At 42.8% G+C, this 22,686-nt stretch overlaps 1 long non-coding RNA gene across 1 annotated transcript in view; it reads left to right on the forward strand.

Moving 5' to 3' along the window:
• Positions 1-22,196, forward strand: part of LOC145821005 (uncharacterized) — a 49,420-nt gene extending 27,224 nt beyond the window's left edge. Inside the window, exons 3-6 of the long non-coding RNA XR_014363044.1 lie at positions 19,490-19,582; positions 20,210-20,285; positions 20,841-20,961; positions 21,933-22,196. This is a non-coding gene — a long non-coding RNA (uncharacterized LOC145821005). The remainder of the gene's footprint in view (positions 1-19,489; positions 19,583-20,209; positions 20,286-20,840; positions 20,962-21,932) is intronic.
• The last annotated feature ends 490 nt before the right edge of the window (positions 22,197-22,686 follow it).

Below are 22,686 nucleotides of genomic sequence, written 5' to 3' on the forward strand. Positions count from 1 at the left end.
GTTTCTTTTCCTGAGGGGAGGGAGAGGTCCCGTAGACCATCTCTCAGTGGTCGTGAGCTACATTTTGTGGCCGTAGGCTATTTCGCCCATTTCGGAGCCCAGTTTCCGGTTTTTCGGGACCGTCAGGCCGTGTGCCTCGGTTCGGGACCGCCTAACCATCTCCGTTTGCTCTGATTTTTGGCATACATCTTATTTTCTCCCTTTTGAGGGACACTGGGGTCTGAGAAACCCACTTCGTGGCCGAACGCCACTTTCGGTGTTTAACGGGCAGTTTTCGGGGCCCCGAACTACGTGTTTTGGCCCCCGAACATTCGTTTCGCATCGGTTTTCGTTCATTTTTGGCAGGTACCTCTGTTTTATCACCAAGAAGGTCACTGAAGGGTGGGAGGCTAGTAATTGTTGCAGCAACCAGTTATCTCTCCTCCGGAGCCTCCCGGCGCCCGTTTTTCTGACTTCCGGGCCAATGTTGAACACCCTGGGGTTAGTGTTGCCAACTTTCAACCACATATCTGTGATCTACACACCTGAGAGGCCACTAAAAGTTGGTGGCCGGCCATTAAGGTCACCTGACCCTTTTGACCCCTTTCTTCCGGGCTAATGTTGAACCCCTTGGACCTTTTTTCTCGAACTTTGAACCACATATCTGTGATCTACACACCTGGGAGGCCCCTAAAAGTTCATGGCCGGCCAGTAAGTCAACTTGACCCTTTTGACCCCCTCTTTCCGAGCCAATGTTGAACCCCTTGGACCCACTTTCTTGGAATTTCAACCACATGGTTGTGTTGTACACACATAGGGGCACCTCTCCAATAGCTGGCCGGCCACAAAATCTCATTGACCCTTTTGACCCCTAGCCGGCCGGCTAGGGGGTGTGGCCGGCCGGCCACCTCCAACAAAAGTGATAGGCCGGCCTGCTTCCTTGCACTGTGTACTTTACAGCTGTGGGGCAATATCCCCCAGATATTTCCTGTATCCGGGGGATATTTTGTGGGGGAGTTTTACCCTCCTTTTCCCCCACCTTTACACCCCTTATTTGGCCTATATAGCAAGCAAACCTTGTTCTTTGTTAGGGTTAGAAGAACTCTCCTTCAAGCTTCCATAGCCAACTCCATCTTCTTCCTTCTCAATTCTTCAAAAAACCCTAAGTTCCTAACCATCATTCCTTCTACACCACCAAGCTCTACCACCACCATCTCATTTCCAGCAACAAGGAAGGATTCTTGAAGGCTAAAGAAGCTGCAAATCCATCCAAGAAGCAACAAAAGTTTGAATCTTCAAGGGTAAGTAACACTTTTACCCTTTTGACCCTTTCTCTTGATCTATTTCTAAGCCCCACTTCTTTTTTGTTTCAAGCTCCGGCCCTAACAGAAAATGGCCATATTTTGAGCTCATATTCACTTTTCATTAAGGGCTCAACCCTGTTTGAGCCCTCCATAACACACTTGCTTCATTGATCCTCTTGTATGTCATAGTTTTGCATGCTATTTTTGACCCATGAGCATTTTATTTTCGAGCATGTTGTAAACTGATATTAGACTTATTTTAAGCCCCTCTTCAACATTGAAGAAGGGCTCAACACCATTTGGGGTTTCCATGTTATACCTACCTTTATACCCCTCTTTTCTTCCCCATTCTTGCATGCAATGGCAGCCCACCATGCTTTTGTTTTTGGCCATTTTACAGTTCTAGAAAAGTTCTTATTTTGGTCCATACTTCATGTTTCATTTAGGTCCTTTCATGGTTTGGGGTCTCCATAGGTCACTTCATGTTATATCCCTCTTTTATTCCCCATTCTTGCATGTTTAGTTAGCCTATCATGCTTTTGTTTTTGACCATTTTACAGTTCTAGAAAAGTGCTTATTTTGGTCCATTCTACATGTTTTGTTAAGGGTCTTTGGCTGTTTGGTGATTATTTTGTATACCTCATGTTGTAGCCACTTTTGAGCCTAATTTTGCATCACCTTTCTACCATATTTGTATACTGATTTTGAGGCTGTCATATACTGTAAATGTTCATATTTTTGGTCCATATTCAGTGTTGTAGAAGGAAATTTTTCAGTTTGGGTTTTGCTTATATCACTTGCTTCATTACCCATCTTTTGGCCCCTATTCTTGCATGCTGTTTTTCCCTTACCTATGCTTGCTGTTTGGCCATGTTTATAACTGTGAAAGTGCATCTTTTGGGACTGTCTAGCTTCTGTCTTTGCATTGCATGTCCGTATTGTGCATGTTTGGCATAGCTGTAGGCCATTTCGGGTGCCTAATGTTGCATTTCGGGACAATTCCATGCGTTTCATATCATTTCGCCTCATTTCGGGACTGTTTTCCCCCATATTTTAGTGCTGAAATCCCATTAGCATGCTTGCATATCATTTGTGCCACATTTCATTGCATTTTATCACTGTCTCGGTTTGCGTGCCCGTGTGCACGCATTTCGAGGCAGTCCATTTTTATCCGCCGGCATCCTATGTGAGTGTGGCTGAGGCTCACTCATGTTGGTATAAGCCCATTTGTCATTTCCATGTCATTTCATCATATTTTGTCATCGCCTCGGTTTGCGTGCCCGTGTGCACGCATTTCGAGGCACTCTATTTTTATCCGCCGGCATCCTATGTGAGTGTGGCTGAGGCTCACTCATGTTGGTATAAGTCCACATCATGTTTCCATGCCATTTCATCACATTTTATCATTGCCTCGGTTTGCGTGCCCGTGTGCACGCATTTCGAGGCACCTCATTTTCATCGCATTCTGTCATTGCCTCGGTTTGCGTGCCCGTGTGCACCCATTTCGTGGCACCTCATTTTCATTGCATATGTCATTGCCTCGGTTTGCGTGCCTGTGTGCACGCATTTCGAGGCACCTCATTTTCATAGCATTTTACCACTGCCTCGGTTTGCGTGCCCATGTGCACGCATTTCGAGGCATTTCATTTTCATTGCATTCGTGCATTTTCTCGGTTTGCGTGTCCGTGTGCACGCACTTCGAGGCATTTCACTTCCATAGCATTATGTATGTTAGGATTGTATCTTAGTTGCATTTCATGCATATCATGTATATTGCATCGTGTTCGGAATAGGAGTTAGCCCGGGCACGGGAAACGAGGTACATTTCGTACTCCGATTGACGGAATGTGTCTCAATTCCCCAGTCACCGACACTCCGGATTATCCATGATGGAGTTAGGTTTTAGCTGTAGTTTTATGTGCATTCATCCTATATTGAGTTGTGCATTTCGACTCCTCGGCCATCATGCCTCGGTATGCGTGATTGGTGGCACGAGGATCGAGACATGCATATATCTGTGCAAATACATTGCTATGCCCCTTTCCTGCTCTCTGTTGCAGCAAAACGAAGAATCAGCAACTTTTGGGGCTTGGCACGCATTTCAAGAACAGGTGTAAACAGAGGCTAATTGGGGCATTCCGGTGGATTTCCGCGCAAGACAATCCGGACATGCATCATCTATCAGAAGCGAAGCAGTCCCTGGCTTGCACGCCAGTTTTATTTGCTTTCTTAGTTAATTCATTAATTAATTAGGATTTTGTAATATTTTGGACTGTAATATTCTTTTATTCGGGACTGTAATATTGAGACTGTATATTTATTCGGACCCTCTGCGCGAGGGCACAACTGTAATAAGTGTGCGTGCGTGTGTTGTATGTCTTCCAACCCCACGTCTTTCTCCCTTTTATTTATCCGCTTTTGATGATTAGATTAGGGCATGTTTAAATTAGCATACAGTATGACAGCATGTTTGCATCATTCATCTGTATTGCATGCACCGGGCTCGGCGCATCATACTAACTGCATTGTACTTTCACTTCCAAATTGAATACATGTTAGATGTAGCATTTCATATGCCATGTTTAGAATAGCCGAGCCTGCTATAGTTGCATTTTGCATGTGTTGCATTAGGCATTTTTGTATACTTAGGATCATGCATGATTTCTAATGTAATTTCCTATTTTGGCTTGGAGTACTCGGTAAGTTCTATGCTTTAGCATCCTTGCATGCGTGTGAGTGAATGCCATGAATAGCATGCTTACCATGAGGCTATGTGCTTATGTGATATAACTGCCTGAATGCCTGTGGGTGAAGGTCGGGTTGTTTAAATTGGAACAAATCATTGACTGTGAGTTTTAAGCCCACTAGATAGTGGCAAAATCACATTTTTCTAAGCCCACCTGAGGGTGGCAAATCCACGTCTTAGCCTACTTGCGAGTAGCATCATCAAACCATTTTCAAATAAACAAGCATGAAATGTTTTGTTCCAATTCGGGCGACCCAGTCTATACTTATATGCTGTGTGCATCACATAGTAACCTAGGCTAATAACCGGAATAAGAACACACAAAGTTTTCAAAAAATAGATATCACGGTTAGTAGAGGCCGATCTTTGATCGGGCGAGCGGGGGTGCTCACGAAGTGACCTTCCCCAATCGTACCCAAGTTCCCGAGCCGAGGCAACTTTGGTGATGACGGACACGTGGCCTTTGGCACCGAGTCAGGGTTTCCTAAATTTCCCAAAATAAAATATTTAGGTGGCGACTCTGTATCTGGCAAAGCAGTCCATGTTTGGCACTTCTTTCAAAAATCTGTTTTTTTCTCAAAACGATTTGCCGGATTTGGACTCTTTGGTTCAGACTTAGAACCGTGACTAACAAAAAGTCGAGTCCGAGCTGTAGCGAGGTCCCCCGCGGGCTTGTTACAGTTTCTGGCGACTCTGCTGGGGATTTAGAGAGCTTGACTCGAACTCATGATATCTGTTTTTGACTACATTTGTGTGTTTCTTTGCATTGCATTTGCATTGGTGCGCCTAGGACACCGTGTTTGCCATCTGCTATTCCTGAACGGTTTGCCGGAGGCTTGTCTTGTCAAGGCATGACCATAATGCTGACCGGTTGTGGGCTCTGCCAGTATGGGAACACAAACCCCGGTTTTACCGGGGCACCCTCTTTGACCATTCGACCTAGTGCATATTCGGATCCATAGTGACCATTCCAAACTAGGACAGGTTGCTTACCCGTTTATAGGTTGTTTAAAACCGCTGCGTGCGTAGTGAAACCCTAGCTCCTGACAAAATATGACAGGGAAACCCTACCCCTTCATAGGGGTGTTTTGACTCTCACTTATCTGTTATGTGCTTTAGAGTGCGTCTCTACAGGAATGCATGTACCAGTTTGCAAGTTTGGGCATCAGGCCTGCGGGCATTACTATCAGTATTTGGGAGTCAGCTTTACCTGTGGGTATCAGACTCAGATTTTGAGGCCGAATTTTGGGCAGAATTCAGTAGAGGGCACACTCATTCAACTATGCTCGTATCTGTTCAGGTGAAATCAGGCTGAGGTGCTGTCTGTTTTCTCTTTTGCTAGGTAGTCTTGGAACTGTCGCTTCAGAAGGCTCCGATATCCCCCGAGGTTCATCGAACTTGTGCTGATAGACTTTGTCAGGTCAGAGATTCAGTTCAAGGGTAATCAGTGTTCTTTCGCTGAGGCAAGGTAAAGAAAAGCCGGTCAGGGCTCATATGTTCATCTAATCCGTCAGTCGCCAATCACATCACCTTTGTTCAAACTCAGCAGGCCTTGATGGCACAAGGTTCGGAAGAGTTTGCGGCCATGACAGCAGCGCTAAGTCAGGGAACTGCCATGCAGGCTGAGACCAGTATTGAAACGCAGCGCCCATCTGGGGCATCTGCCTCACATCCAGCTTTGGGACCCCAGCCGAACTTTGACCCAATTCCACCAGTTGAAGACTTGCAGTGTCTGAATCCTCAAGAAGGGTTGGCTCAAGCTCAGGTGCTCAGACCCCTGGTGCAGCCTAATGAGAAAACTCAACCCTTTCATGTTGATGAGTTCAATCCGACTGCAGTGAAAATTGCAGACCTTGAGAAGCAATTCAAAAGGGCACAGGGCCTTAACTCCATTCCTGGCATTGAGGATGGGCACACCGAGGCTTCCATTCGGCTCCCAGACAGATTCAAAATGCCATATATCGACCGTTTCGACGGGTCTGGAGATCCAATGGTACATATCCGACTTTTCTTAGATGTCCTGAAGCCGATGGGTCTGACTAATCCACAGAAACTCTCTCTGTATGGAAGAACCCTGTCGGGTGTAGCAGCTACTTGGTATACCAAATTGGAGGATACAGTGAAGCAAAACTGGGAAGAACTGGCTGAGGCCTTTATCGATCAGTATTCCTACAATACCCAAGTTGAAATGACCATCCAAGAGCTTGAAGCAACCCGCCAGAACCCAACAGAGCCTTTTGTGGAATTCGTTGTAAGGTGGAGAGCAAAGGCAGCGCAAATGACAGATCGTCGCCCTTCTGAGAAGGATCAAGTGCAGATGATGGTGCGAAACCTCGAGCATGATATGTTGCAAAAGTTGATAGTCGCTCCACTATTCACTTTCAAAAATTTGCATGAACTGGGGGTTCAAGTCGAGAATGCATTCAACAGTGGGATCATTCCCAGGACAAGGGAACTGACAAGCAGGGTGATTTCAGGGAGTACCAATGCTGGTAGTAGCGCTAGTCCCAAACCCACCGAAATCAATACAGTCGCCACAGCCGACCCTTTTGCCAAACCAAGCCTACAAACAGCTGGCCCAGCCCGAGCTCAGGGCAGAACTTTCGCCCCCCTCTATAGGAGCCTGACTAGCACACTAAAAGCCTTGATGGAAAAAGGGCATCTCAAACCCCTCGATCCTCAACCTCTTCCCGACCCACTCCCAGCCAGACATAACCCCGCCAAGTATTGTATGTACCATCAGCAGCGCGGTCATGGCACCGACCGTTGCTACCGCCTTCGTCATGAGGTCCAAAATCTCATCGACAACCGGACGATAGCTCCACCTTCAGACCCTAATGACCAAACATCTCCTGCCTACCTCAATCACATCCACATATTGCCATCCACCTTTGACCCCAGCATATACATCACCCCGGCCCATCTACCCAAGCCTGAGGTGTTTATCCCAGAAAGCATGGACTTATGCATGATGGGTGCACCTGAACCTCAACCATCTCAAACCCGTGAACCCACTACTTCTGAGTTGATGGGAATGATTAAAGATCTTCAAAGAACCGTGACGGATCTGGCCTCCGGGACATTGGCTCCATCATCGACCACACCACATACTGGGAACTTCATGTCAAAAGGCTCCCCGATGTTGGGACGGGCTGCATTTGAGGAAGGCCAATCCCTTGGCAAAGTGGAGGCGAGTGGAAAGAACAAGGTAGGGGCGGGTATGGATCCCCATGAACATCTTCTGTCCGTTGTTGAGGCTTTGAAAGCCGAAGGATTGAACAAACAACAAGTGCTTGCAGTGGTTGCAAAAACTGTGGATAACACTTTCGCCACTCAGAATGAGAGCAGTCTGAATCAAGGGGCAAGCCGGGAGAAAGGTCATCATACCAGAGACGATCCTGCTACCTCTAATCCTCCACTCGGAAGAGATCAGCAAACTAGGCCAGCATCTGCTAATCCCCCTGCTGGTGCGTCCAGCAAAAATCCACAAGCCTTGAAGTACCAACCCCGAGGTCGGAGGGTCTTCCATGCCCTCTATATGCCTTTGTCCAAAGCTCTCCAAATCCTTGTTGGACAAGGCCATCTCAAACCCCTTGAGCCTCGGCCTCTCCCGAACCCTCTTCCGGCTACACATGATACTACCCAGTACTGCGCGTACCATCAACAAACTGGCCATACTACCAACGCCTGCTTCCATCTTCGCCATGAAGTACAGGATCTATTTGACAATGGGGTCATCCTCACACCAGGTCCTGCAAAGTCTATCGGCACTTGATCAGTGAATTTGTAGGGGATAATGTGATGTGATTGGATGGATGAACCACCTGCGGGCAGCGCTCAGTTTACTCCAGATATGGTGGATGGCATGCACTGTTTTGAGCATTGGCGAATGCCGGTTTCCGACTTAGGTATTGAGTCGGTCTTGTTGTTTTGTTTTTGAGTCTGTCTTTTTGCTTTGAGTCAGTCTCTTTTTTATTTTGGATCTGTCTTGTTGTATCGAGTCAGTCCTGTTGTACAGGAGTCGGGTGATTCCGGGGGGGTGTTACCTCGAGCGTCACCATTTTGTTTTGTGTTTGTCTTTTCATTTTGTTTTGAGTCTGTTTCTGCCAGGGAGCCAGTTGTACCAACAGATTTGAATGAAACAGCAGTAATTTTTGCACTTCTATGTTCGCTTCTGCCGTGTGCTAGTTGTGACGGAATCTGAATGAAATGGCAGTACATTCCACCTGCTCTCTTCTGCACCCCAAAATCATTGCATTTAACCTAAGTTTTTCAAAACTTTTTGAACACTGCGGTGAAAACGAAGAGGAAGGAATTCCTCGGGATTTGCAAAACTTTGATCATTTGAGAGAAAGAGAGGCATGTTAAGCCCTTAATGAATGAAATCATGCTTGTTAGCGTGAGTACTGGGAAGGATCCTGGCTTGATCCAGATTGGTTCTACACTATCTTCAGCGCGAGCGATTTGTCGCTTTCTTAAAAATTTTCAAAAACAAAATGTTTTGCGCGGTCTTGCGAAGACCTGTGTGGAATCGCTCTTGAGATTGTGCAGCCTAGGATCACTCTCAGCCTCGAGACTCAACCCCTTCGCTTCCAAACCTTGAAACTTGAATTCAGAAGGTTCGACGGTCAACTGCGATGTGAGGCCTGTGTGGCTAGATTTGAAGCAGCCCTCGAACAAGAGGCACCAAAGTCAGGTCAAGAAGATCAGATCTCATCAGAAGAAGCTTACAAAGCAAAGCAGCAGCCATTCTCCTGGATTCAGATGACTCCAGGATCTCAAAACCATTTGGCATGGACTTGTTATACTTTTACCCTTGAGAGGCTCGCTGGGCCGAAAACCCGGAAGGGCGACCCAGGCAAAAGTTAGAGCAAGAGAAAAAATACAAAAAAAAAAAGAAGCAAAAAATGCAAAAAGAAAAAAAAAAAGAAGAAAAGAAGAGAACAAAAAAGAAAGATGCAAAGAAAAGAACGAAAAAAATCAAAAAAGGAAAAAGAAATGAAAAGAATTGAAAAGAAAAGAAGAACAAAGCTCGCAAGGTCGAAAACCCGCAACGGGCGCCTTGGCAAAAGTTAGAGCCTAAAAAGGAGAGGTTAATACCCGAGTGTACCTTAACCCCGAACTACGTGAGGCTTGATTCCCATCTTTGGGATACGTAGGCAACTTCATTCCGAAGTCCAGCCGTAAAACACTTCAAACTCAATCATGTCCATGTAATGGTTCTGATAATCTTTGCCTTCTCTATATCTGAGAGTCTGGTTGCGTTCGTCGCTCTGAGGACTGACTACAATACATTACGGTGCCATTCAGACAAGGGGCAACTTTCCGTTGCCATTCAATGCACCGCGGTGTCATTCAAACAAGGGGCAACTTTCCGTTGCCATTCAATGCGCTGCGGTGCTATCCAAACAAGGGGCAACTTTCCGTTGCCATTCAGAACGCCGCAGTGTCATTTCAAACAAGGGGCAACTTTCCGTTGCCATGCAGTGTCCTTCAGACAAGAGGCAATTTTCCATTGCCATGGATCCGAGGTTGCGCATCTCAAGAGTAGGTTCCGTACTCGTTGAGCAGTGGTCATTTGCAAAAATAGTTTTTGAGAATTTTTACTAAGGTTGACTAATCTTCTCGAAAAGTATTCCATTTTCAAAACTGGACCATTTCTTGGACCCAAAAAAGGAAAACTCTCAGTGCTCACTGCCTAACTTGCATGATTTTAAATCAGAAAATTGAACAAGTATGTTAATCTAACTCTCATTTTGGTCAAAATTTTTTTAGGAGAAAATTAAAACTAAAAAATGGTCAAAATGATGAACTACGGGCACAGTTGAGTCAGGCTTCCTGTCTTTTCCCCATTGCCAACATACTTGCCAGAAAGGCCACTCTACCCGCCAAAAAAAAGGGGGGATGACCGAAGTTAACAACAAAGGGCTGAAAGCTCTCTCATCCTCCAAACAGCGAGGTATCAAGCCGAGTGCGAAGCACGAATTGGAATGGATCAAGATGCTCCATTCCCTCATCCGTCGCATCGACAGATGTCACTGAAGGAAATAGCCGCGAGCTGATTATGTTGGGCGTGAGCCCGCAACTTCCTGTTCATCCATCAACCACCCAGGGGAGGGATGAAAAATGAGAGATTAAAGAATAAAGAGATGTGCGTTGAGAGAAAAAAGTGAGAAAAGGGCTTTTTTCAGAAAAACAGAGCTTGAGGGCCGAGTGATGTGAGGACCACAAATGAGAAAAGGTGGGAAACAATACCCGGGGAAACAGGCTCCATGTGCACATTTGAGTCTTGTGTTTTATTTTGTCTGTCTCGATTCTTCTTGTGAGTCGCTTCGAGTGTTACTCGATGTGTTTAGGTTGTTTACCTTTTGTTTTCCGTTGCTGAGTCTTTTTTTTTACTGTGTGCGGTCGTAGGCTCAATACTCGGTTAAGAACTCATTTCTCAATTTCAAAAAAAAAAAAACAAAAAATAAAATCATCTTGTGCTCAGAGTGTTGTGCCATTCTCCACAGTTGTGCAAAACAGGATTTGTTCTTTCATAAAACTGCAGGGTCCACCCCCGATAAGTGTGAACGGTAAAACAAGGACCTATCTGAAGCTATATAAGTTCCGGACTACAAAGCAAAAGAAAATAGGGAAAATTTTGAGCATCTGAGTGTGTTTCACCTTCAGAAAATTTTGAGATTGCATTCCATATGTACCTCTTCAGGCCTTGCCAGTGCCCTGAAGAATGAGTGTGCCTCTACTCCAAGCTTAAGCATGCTTCAAGTCAGAACGGCAATTAAAGCAGCAGCAACAGATGTTATCTCTCGCCAATATGAACAGGGTGTGCCCTTTTTGAGCTGAGTGTGTTGCAAAGTCCTCTAAGAGGTAAATCAGAGGCACCAGAGTACATATTTGATGCTCCTCTACTACATAGAATGTGCATTTTCATATACACTGTTGTCGCATGCGTGCCGCACATCGTTATGATTCATGCATAGAATATGTTTGCTTTCGATCCTGCATAGAATTTGCTTTCAACATTGCATAGAATATGCTCCTGTTTCTTGCATAGAAAATGCTCGTATCTTTTGCATAGAAAATGCACTCTTCCATACTTGCATAGAAAATGCACCTCATTTGCATAGAACATGCATTCACTCGCACTATCTTGTGCACTTGCACTTTGTGTCTCACTAGCACTGTCTTGTGCATCTTGTGGTTGTATCTCACATCGCACTGTCTAGTGCATTTCAATCGCGCTGTTTAGCGCATCGCACTGTCTAGTGCATTTCAAATCAATCGCGCTGTTTAGCGCATCGCACTGTCTAGTGCATTTCGAATCAATCGCACTGTTTAGTGCATTTCAATCGCGCTGTTTAGCGTATCGCACTGTCTTGTGCATTTCAATCGCGCTGTTTAGCGTATCGCACTGTCTTGTGCATTTCAATCGCGCTGTTTAGCGTATCGCACTATCTTGTGCATTTCAAAATCAATCGCGCTGCTTAGCGTATCGCACTGTCTTGTGCATTTCAATCGCGCTGTTTAGCGTATCGCACTATCTTGTGCATTTCAAAATCAATCGCGCTGTTTAGCGTATCGCACTGTCCTGTGCATTTCAAATCACTCGCGCTTTCTTGCGCATTGCACTGTTTTGTGCACCTTACTTGCATTTTGCATGCATTCTATCGCGCTATCTTGCGCATCGCACCTGTACTTGTTAAGTGCATTGTATCGCGCTATCTTGCGCACCTTATTTGTATCGCACTGCTTTGTGCATTCACCTTGCTCGTACTGTTTTGTACACCTTTTGCATCGCACTATTTTGTGCATCTGTTTAGCACTGTTTTGTGCATTCACTCTGCATCGCACTGTCTTGTGCACTCCCCGGTCTAGGAGACCTTAAATCCTCTGGTCTAAGGAGACCTTAAATCCTGCATCATCATTCGCGCTGTTTTGCGCATCGCACTTGCATTTATTCGCGCCGCCTCGTGCACTTTCCGGTCTAGGAGACCTTAAATCCTCTAAAGGTGCAATTCCTTTGGTGTTTGTCGTGCCCGAACGACTTCCGGCGGTCTGGTATAGCTACCTGCTTGTGTTTGCGGTGAATTCCTAGGAGACCAACTGAGACGGTGGAAACTAGAGTTCGAATGGCTTATGCCTAGAACGCAAAGGTTCAGGATTTCCGAGACTAAAGTCTGGTTTAAATACCCAGGGGTATATCCTCGGCTTGAAATCTGTATGGCAGCCCCATAGATTGAGATAGCATCTGTATGCACCTCAATTCTGGATACTGATCCAACCTAGTCTGTCACCCTGTTGGAGAATAGGGAAAGCTACGACCATAGTCAGGGAGAAAAGTATTACCTGCGGTTCAACCAAGAAGAAGCGAGAGATCCCCAGCAGCATGAGGTAAGTCATTACCAATTGCCCCTGTGAGGTACCTTCATTTCCTAGCTATTACATTGCATTTCAGTTATTACATTACATTGCATTGCATGAATCCTCAACTTTCAAACTGGCTTCGCGTAGCGTATAAGTCCACTCTTTCAAATCGGCTTCGCGTAGCGTATAAGTCCAACTTTCAAACCGGCTTCGCTTAGCGTATAAGTCCAACTTTCAAATTGGCTTCGCGTAGCATATAAGTCCACTCTTTTAAATCTACTTCGCGTAGCGTATAAGTCCAACTTTCAAACCGGCTTCGCGTAGCGTATAAGTCCAACTTTCAAATTGGCTTCGCGTAGCATATAAGTCCACTCTTTCAAATCGGCTTCGCGTAGCGTATAAGTCCAACTTTCAAACCGGCTTCGCGTAGCGTATAAGTCCAACTTTCAAATCGGCTTCGCGTAGCGTATAAGTCCACTCTTCAAACCGGCTTCGCTTAGCGTATAAGTCCAACTTTCAAATCGGCTTCGCGTAGCGTATAAGTCCAATTATCAAACCGGCTTCGCGTAGCGTATAAGTCCAATTATCAAAATCTCCCTGCATATCATTTTGCATCTTGCCCTCTGCCTGCGGGCATGCCTGCGGGCACATCTCTGTTCATTTTGTATGTTTGTCTAAGTCTTCGGCCTTGTCAAAAATGGGTCGTCTCTGGGCTTTGACATTCACTCCCGTCACTTGTGACTTCCGAGTTCTGTCAAAGAGGGGCAACTGTAGACACCCCATTTTGACCGACCTTAAGACTCAGACATCACCAGTTGAGCACTCGGTGATATTGCATGTTGTGCCTGTTCAGAGGCCTCAGAGTCGCGGCTGCGAGCCCCGCCTCCGAACTTCCGGACCCTCTTCGGTGCCTTGCCTCGGTTTGCGAACCAGACTCGGTTTTCTCTGTTTCTTTTCCTGAGGGGAGGGAGAGGTCCCGTAGACCATCTCTCAGTGGTCGTGAGCTACATTTTGTGGCCGTAGGCTATTTCGCCCATTTCGGAGCCCAGTTTCCGGTTTTTCGGGACCGTCAGGCCGTGTGCCTCGGTTCGGGACCGCCTAACCATCTCCGTTTGCTCTGATTTTTGGCATACATCTTATTTTCTCCCTTTTGAGGGACACTGGGGTCTGAGAAACCCACTTCGTGGCCGAACGCCACTTTCGGTGTTTAACGGGCAGTTTTCGGGGCCCCGAACTACGTGTTTTGGCCCCCGAACATTCGTTTCGCATCGGTTTTCGTTCATTTTTGGCAGGTACCTCTGTTTTATCACCAAGAAGGTCACTGAAGGGTGGAAGGCTAGTAATTGTTGCAGCAACCAGTTATCTCTCCTCCGGAGCCTCCCGGCGCCCGTTTTTCTGACTTCCGGGCCAATGTTGAACACCCTGGGGTTAGTGTTGCCAACTTTCAACCACATATCTGTGATCTACACACCTGAGAGGCCACTAAAAGTTGGTGGCCGGCCATTAAGGTCACCTGACCCTTTTGACCCCTTTCTTCCGGGCTAATGTTGAACCCCTTGGACCTTTTTTCTCGAACTTTGAACCACATATCTGTGATCTACACACCTGGGAGGCCCCTAAAAGTTCATGGCCGGCCAGTAAGTCAACTTGACCCTTTTGACCCCCTCTTTCCGAGCCAATGTTGAACCCCTTGGACCCACTTTCTTGGAATTTCAACCACATGGTTGTGTTGTACACACATAGGGGCACCTCTCCAATAGCTGGCCGGCCACAAAATCTCATTGACCCTTTTGACCCCTAGCCGGCCGGCTAGGGGGTGTGGCCGGCCGGCCACCTCCAACAAAAGTGATAGGCCGGCCTGCTTCCTTGCACTGTGTACTTTACAGCTGTGGGGCAATATCCCCCAGATATTTCCTGTATCCGGGGGATATTTTGTGGGGGAGTTTTACCCTCCTTTTCCCCCACCTTTACACCCCTTATTTGGCCTATATAGCAAGCAAACCTTGTTCTTTGTTAGGGTTAGAAGAACTCTCCTTCAAGCTTCCATAGCCAACTCCATCTTCTTCCTTCTCAATTCTTCAAAAAACCCTAAGTTCCTAACCATCATTCCTTCTACACCACCAAGCTCTACCACCACCATCTCATTTCCAGCAACAAGGAAGGATTCTTGAAGGCTAAAGAAGCTGCAAATCCATCCAAGAAGCAACAAAAGTTTGAATCTTCAAGGGTAAGTAACACTTTTACCCTTTTGACCCTTTCTCTTGATCTATTTCTAAGCCCCACTTCTTTTTTGTTTCAAGCTCCGGCCCTAACAGAAAATGGCCATATTTTGAGCTCATATTCACTTTTCATTAAGGGCTCAACCCTGTTTGAGCCCTCCATAACACACTTGCTTCATTGATCCTCTTGTATGTCATAGTTTTGCATGCTATTTTTGACCCATGAGCATTTTATTTTCGAGCATGTTGTAAACTGATATTAGACTTATTTTAAGCCCCTCTTCAACATTGAAGAAGGGCTCAACACCATTTGGGGTTTCCATGTTATACCTACCTTTATACCCCTCTTTTCTTCCCCATTCTTGCATGCAATGGCAGCCCACCATGCTTTTGTTTTTGGCCATTTTACAGTTCTAGAAAAGTTCTTATTTTGGTCCATACTTCATGTTTCATTTAGGTCCTTTCATGGTTTGGGGTCTCCATAGGTCACTTCATGTTATATCCCTCTTTTATTCCCCATTCTTGCATGTTTAGTTAGCCTATCATGCTTTTGTTTTTGACCATTTTACAGTTCTAGAAAAGTGCTTATTTTGGTCCATTCTACATGTTTTGTTAAGGGTCTTTGGCTGTTTGGTGATTATTTTGTATACCTCATGTTGTAGCCACTTTTGAGCCTAATTTTGCATCACCTTTCTACCATATTTGTATACTGATTTTGAGGCTGTCATATACTGTAAATGTTCATATTTTTGGTCCATATTCAGTGTTGTAGAAGGAAATTTTTCAGTTTGGGTTTTGCTTATATCACTTGCTTCATTACCCATCTTTTGGCCCCTATTCTTGCATGCTGTTTTTCCCTTACCTATGCTTGCTGTTTGGCCATGTTTATAACTGTGAAAGTGCATCTTTTGGGACTGTCTAGCTTCTGTCTTTGCATTGCATGTCCGTATTGTGCATGTTTGGCATAGCTGTAGGCCATTTCGGGTGCCTAATGTTGCATTTCGGGACAATTCCATGCGTTTCATATCATTTCGCCTCATTTCGGGACTGTTTTCCCCCATATTTTAGTGCTGAAATCCCATTAGCATGCTTGCATATCATTTGTGCCACATTTCATTGCATTTTATCACTGTCTCGGTTTGCGTGCCCGTGTGCACGCATTTCGAGGCAGTCCATTTTTATCCGCCGGCATCCTATGTGAGTGTGGCTGAGGCTCACTCATGTTGGTATAAGCCCATTTGTCATTTCCATGTCATTTCATCATATTTTGTCATCGCCTCGGTTTGCGTGCCCGTGTGCACGCATTTCGAGGCACTCTATTTTTATCCGCCGGCATCCTATGTGAGTGTGGCTGAGGCTCACTCATGTTGGTATAAGTCCACATCATGTTTCCATGCCATTTCATCACATTTTATCATTGCCTCGATTTACGTGCCCGTGTGCACGCATTTCGAGGCACTTCCTTTTTTTATCCGACGGCATCCTATGTGAGTGTGGCTGAGGCTCACTCTTGTTGGTATAAGTCCACATCATGTTTCCATGTCATTTCATTGCATTCTGTCATTGCCTCAGTTTGCGTGCCCGTGTGCACGCATTTCGAGGCACCTCATTTTCATCGCATTCTGTCATTGCCTCGGTTTGCGTGCCCGTGTGCACGCATTTCGAGGCACCTCATTTTCATTGCATATGTCATTGCCTCGGTTTGCGTGTCCATATGCACGCATTTCGAGGCACCTCATTTTCATAGCATTTTACCACTGCCTCGGTTTGCGTGCCCATGTGCACGCATTTCGAGGCATCTCATTTTCATTGCATTCGTGCATTTTCTCAGTTTGCGTGTCCGTGTGCACGCACTTCGAGGCATTTCACTTCCATAGCATTATGTATGTTAGGATTGTATCTTAGTTGCATTTCATGCATATCATGTATATTGCATCGTGTTCGGAATAGGAGTTAGCCCGGGCACGGGAAACGAGGTACATTTCGTACTCCGAGTGACGGAATGTGTCTCAATTCCCCAGTCACCGACACTCCGGATTATCCATGATGGAGTTAGGTTTTAGCTGTAGTTTCATGTGCATTCATCCTATATTGAGTTGTGCATTTCGACTCCTCGGCCATCATGCCTCGGTATGCGTGATTGGTGGCACGAGGATCGAGACATGCATATATCTGTGCAAATACATTGCTATGCCCCTTTCCTGCTCTCTGTTGCAGCAAAACGAAGAATCAGCAACTTTTGGGGCTTGGCACGCATTTCAAGAACAGGTGTAAACAGAGGCTAATTGGGGCATTCCGGTGGATTTCCGCGCAAGACAATCCGGACATGCATCATCTATCAGAAGCGAAGCAGTCCCTGGCTTGCACGCCAGTTTTATTTGCTTTCTTAGTTAATTCATTAATTAATTAGGATTTTGTAATATTTTGGACTGTAATATTCTTTTATTCGGGACTGTAATATTGGGACTGTATATTTATTCGGACCCTCTGCGCGAGGGCACAACTGTAATAAGTGTGCGTGCATGTGTTGTATGTCTTCCAACCCCACGTCTTTCTCCCTTTTATTTATCCGCTTTTGATGATTAGATTAGGGCATGTTTAAATTAGCATACAGTATGACAACATGTTTGCATCATTCATCTGTATTGCATGCACCGGGCTCGGCGTATCATACTAACTGCATTGTACTTTCACTTCTAAATTGAATACATGTTAGATGTAGCATTTCATATGCCATGTTTAGAATAGCCGAGCCTGCTATAGTTACATTTTGCATGTGTTGCATTAGGCATTTTTGTATACTTAGGATCATGCATGATTTCTAATGTAATTTCCTATTTTGGCTTGGAGTACTCGGTAAGTTCTATGCTTTAGCATCCTTGCATGCGTGTGAGTGAATGCCATGAATAGCATGCTTACCATGAGGCTATGTGCTTATGTGATATAACTGCCTGAATGCCTGTGGGTGAAGGTCGGGTTGTTTAAATTGGAACAAATCATTGACTGTGAGTTTTAAGCCCACTAGATAGTGGCAAAATCACATTTTTCTAAGCCCACCTGAGGGTGGCAAATCCACGTCTTAGCCTACTTGCGAGTAGCATCATCAAACCATTTTCAAATAAACAAGCATGAAATGTTTTGTTCCAATTCGGGGCAGTCTATACTTATATGTTGTGTGCATCACATAGTAACCTAGGCTAATAACCGGAATAAGAACACACAAAGTTTTCAAAAAATAGATATCACGGTTAGTAGAGGCCGATCTTTGATCGGGCGAGCGGGGGTGCTCACGAAGTGACCTTCCCCAATCGTACCCAAGTTCCCGAGCCGAGGCAACTTTGGTGATGACGGACACGTGGCCTTTGGCACCGAGTCAGGGTTTCCTAAATTTCCCAAAATAAAATATTTAGGTGGCGACTCTGTATCTGGCAAAGCAGTCCATGTTTGGCACTTCTTTCAAAAATCTGTTTTTTCTCAAAATGATTTGCCGGATTTGGACTCTTTGGTTCAGACTTAGAACCGTGACTAACAAAAAGTCGAGTCTGAGCTGTAGCGAGGTCCCCCGCGGGCTTGTTACAGGTCAGTACTCTCTAAACTCTCTCCGTAATCGACCTGTTTATTGTGTTTTCAATTTCTTATTGTGCTTCAATCTGTGTTTTACAGAGACTGAACTTGTTTGTTATCTTAATGCTTGTTGGAATTGAACAATTGTTTACATAGATTGAACTTGTGTGTGTGTGTATATATGTATGTCTAATCTAATGCGTGTTGGAGATGAAGAATTGGGGATGCATAAGAGAAAAAGGACACAAGAATATCATCTATTCTCTGATTATTTTTGCCATTTTTGTTATAAATCAATAATGAAATCTACGCCTCAAACAGAATTGCATTATAGTAGATTATTGTGCCAAACAAACAGATCATTTAAGAAATCAGAACCTTACCATCCCAAACAGGGGTCTGAAAATCCTTCAAAACCTTACCATCCCATTGATCCCCTTCCTTTGCCACAGTCCACACAATGACTCTCCCATCATGTGAAAGCCTAATCCACTGCCATCCCAAACTAGAAAGCCTGCAGGAAGGAGATAATCCATATATTCATAACTACCCTAATCCACCGCCACCGTTCTATACTACTTTTTACCAGCCAGTAATCTAGAAAATCTTCCTGAAGAAATCTATTATGTCTAAGAGTTGAAAGCTTAGCCATTGAGGGGATTGGCAACCAAAGTGTGCTGGTCTTCAAGTTTTCTTGTCCCCAATTGCTTGCGATCCAACCCAAATAAAGTTCGATGAAATTTAGTTATATTGACTCCTGGAAAAAAAAAAGAAAAGAAAAGAAAAGAAAAGAAAAAGAAGTCTTTCTGTTATTTTTTACAATTTCAGTAGGGAATTTTAAAATGTGATCACTTGTAAGTCCAAAAATATGTTGGATTATAGTTACTAATTATTAATACACACTTACAGAGGAATTAGTCCCGTACATGTGCCAATAATTGGAAATCACTCTTAGAAATTGATGAGCTATGTGAGGCTTCTTGCTTTGATGATCTTGTTGTGCTACAGCTTAAATAAATCAAAACTCTTGAATAACAGATTTGGATGAAGCTCCTTTGGCAGTCTTACAAATGAAAACTCATTTTACATTTCTTATTTTTTCTTTGAAAGGGAACAACATATAATAATATAATTTGTTTCCCAAATTTACTTCATTTCAATCTTCTCAGTTTAGCTGGCATCATTTTTGCTCATTAATGATTCTCCAATTACACGCTCTTTTGTCTCTCTTGTTTTGTTATCTATTTTTCAAGATGAATTTATCTTATATCCTATTTTCATATCTCTATTTCCTTGTGCATTTTGTCCAGGTGTTGAGTGTGGATTTAGATCTTTGGTTATGGTCTATTGGCATCCAACGCCCGTCTCTCCAACATCATCGGACTCTTTCTATATACTATTGAGTGAGGATTCTATGCTTTTGTAGCTTTCTAGCACACTATATACTAGATAAATTTGGCCATTGGATTCATTTTGTCGAACTTTGATCTTTCATGCAATTTATGCTCCTCTAGAATTGAACTCGGTCAAGATTAATATCACAAAAATGGGATAGAAAATCAATAGACAGAAATTTCGGGATAGAGAATCCATGATTGTTCTTTTCTTTTGCCAGAGCCTTGTTACTTCAAACTGGTATTTTGGTGTCCTGTTGAGTTGGAAGTGGAACTCTGGATGGTTGTGGCTGAATCCATGACTATTTTGTTAAAATTTTTTTCTCTTATTTGTTTATTTATTTTTTAAAATCTTAGATGGTGGTCTACATAGTTCTGTTTGTGAATTGGATTCTCTATGCTTGTTCATGAGTACCAAATCCATTTGCTCTTTGCGGCTGATAGTGTACTCCAAAAGTTTTTAGTTGTATTGGAAGAGTCTTTAGCCAAGTTCTGTGTTTATGAATCATTTGAAGCTTTTATGGTTCAATAATTGTTATGATGTATGATCATTCGACCTGTACTGTGTGTTCAAGCTGAATTACCCATTTAGTATTTTATTTGATTGACGAGTTCAACTTCTTCCTCTTACGGCAGGGAGTTATCTAAAGATCGGGAATTCAGTAGAGAAGTGAGCAGCAGTGGCGATGTTTCTTTGTTGAAATCAAAATCAGTATGTTTTTTGTTGTCTAAATTTATTTATTTTTCATTATCTGTATGTACTGCAGCAGGTACTCTTGGTGGTGGGTTACGATCAACGATTTGGTAGAACACCAATTTGGCCGGAAAAGATAATGGGCACCCAGCAAGAGAAATGCTTAGAATTTCTCTTCTACAGGATTTTTTTCTTACAAAGAATCGAAATCTTGTTTTTGATCCTGCAGTTTGAATTAAACAACCAAAAAATAATTTTAATTAAATTTGAAGTCATATTTTCTTCTTTTTTTTAATTTATTTATTTTTATTTATTTTCTGCCTTGATGCATCATCTAATTGCAATATATATATATATATATATATATAAATATTATAGGAAAATAAATGAAATTCTGAATCTTTTTAATATACTCCAATGTTGACTTATTTTCAAGTAATGTCACTTTTACATTCATTTTCTGAAACTATCAGCAATGAAATGGGCTTTACATTTTTTTTATCATCTATTCAGCCTTTAATGTAATGTTATCCTTTTTCAAAACAATTTGACTAATTTTCTTGCGGATTTTAGGGATCTTGTGGATTTTAGGATGGCCATCAATCCTGGACCCCCCATCATGAGTAGAGAGGAATTTGAAACTCGGAAAGCTGATCTATGGAGGAAGCGTGCAACGGAATCTGTTGCTGCAAAGGTACTATCAATAGGCATCATTCCTTATTATCTATTAATAAGGAATCTTTAGTAATTGCTGCAATTTCTTCATTACATTACATACAAGTTAGTAAGATTTTATATTTTCAATAGTACACTATTTTTTTGTGAAACATTTGGAGTAGAACTAGAATAAGACACATGCAACATACTAGAAAATTTGTAGTGGTGGTCGGACCCCAGTACTTCAGGGCTACTGGAAATTCAAGTTGAGCTACGTGCACTTAAAATTCGGCCCCCAAAATCAAGTTTGGGCCCAACTTTGACTCTGCTCAACTGGGCCTCGACGTTAGGGTGAAAAGTGTGAGCTGAAGAGGAAGGCTTTTAATTGACAGTCCAAGTATAATTTGACTCTGTTGAGTTGTCAGAAATTATTTCTGATTTTTTTTTCAAAAAATTACAAATTAATTTGACAAAAATGAAAACTAAAAAAATTAGTTTTGAATTTTCTAAATTTATTTCATACCAAAAAGAGAATATATAGTGTAATTAATCCTAATTTTTATTTATTGAATTGTAATTATATGAGGTTGCAATGGAAACTCATCTATCATCTATTTTTCTCTCCTCCTTCCTTGGTGGGCTCTGTTTATAGATTTTATTTATTGAATTGTAATTATATGAGGTTTTACTTCTGATTTACCATCATAGTGACTACCTTTTGCTCTAGATAGATTTGTCTTAGTTATAAATTTAGTGTGTTTGTTATTTAGAACATTTGATTATGATAACGTGTTTGGATTATGATAACCTTATTATGTTGATTCTAGGTGACTCACTTTCTTGTTGTGTTGATTCTTATTATAGCTCACTAATACTTCAAATACACTGAGATAACGTGTTTTTTCATTATTTGTAATTTATTTGATTATGAATGACTTAATTATTTAATGAGGTTATGTTGTGTTGATTCTTATTATTTGATTCTTCTTTTTGAATTTTGGGTTGCAGGGATGTCCAAAGGGTGTCACACCTAAGTACAGCTTGAAGCCTTTTGTGCCAAGCCTATATGATATAAAGCTTGATATTGATGTTGAGAAAATGTTTTTTTAGATATTTTCTTTGAAGAAACTATTGTATTGTTGCTATTCTTCATTTGAACTGGTACTACTTTGATTTGAATTTGGGAACTTTTAGTTTTAATTTTTGTCAAATTTACTTTCTATATACTCATTATGGTTTGGGAATAGAGTGGGTTTGATATGTGGATGTCAATTTTTTTTTAATATGATTGGATGATATTTAATTTTGTGCATTTTAGCTACGAGATTAAATGATTACAAAATTTAACTTTGATTTTTAGTGACGAAAATGTGTTGTAGAGAAAGTTATGTCTTTTAGCGACCAAATATCATAGTCGTTAAAAGTGTTATTATTTTATTTTTTGCGACCAAATTGGGACATTTTATGACGAAGTATTAGCGACCAAATGTTTAGTCTTGTAAAATCAAATATTTTGTGACAATATAAAATTGGTCACTGATTGTCATTTTTGGGGACATTTTCAAAAATTGGTCGCTAAAGACTTTTCTAGACGCACTTTTAGTGACTTTTTTAGTGACGAAATTAATTTTGTCACAAAAACCATTTAGAGACTAAAATAATAGTTTTAGGGACCAAAATAATTGGTCGCCAAAAGTCTAATATGTTGTAGTGATTGGATGGTTTGTTTTTTATGATAGAATATTCGAATTGTATTTTAAAT

This window comes from Camellia sinensis, chromosome 3 (assembly GCF_055761805.1).
Source record: "Camellia sinensis isolate YWXY chromosome 3, ASM5576180v1, whole genome shotgun sequence".
Taxonomy (NCBI): Eukaryota; Viridiplantae; Streptophyta; class Magnoliopsida; order Ericales; family Theaceae; genus Camellia; species Camellia sinensis.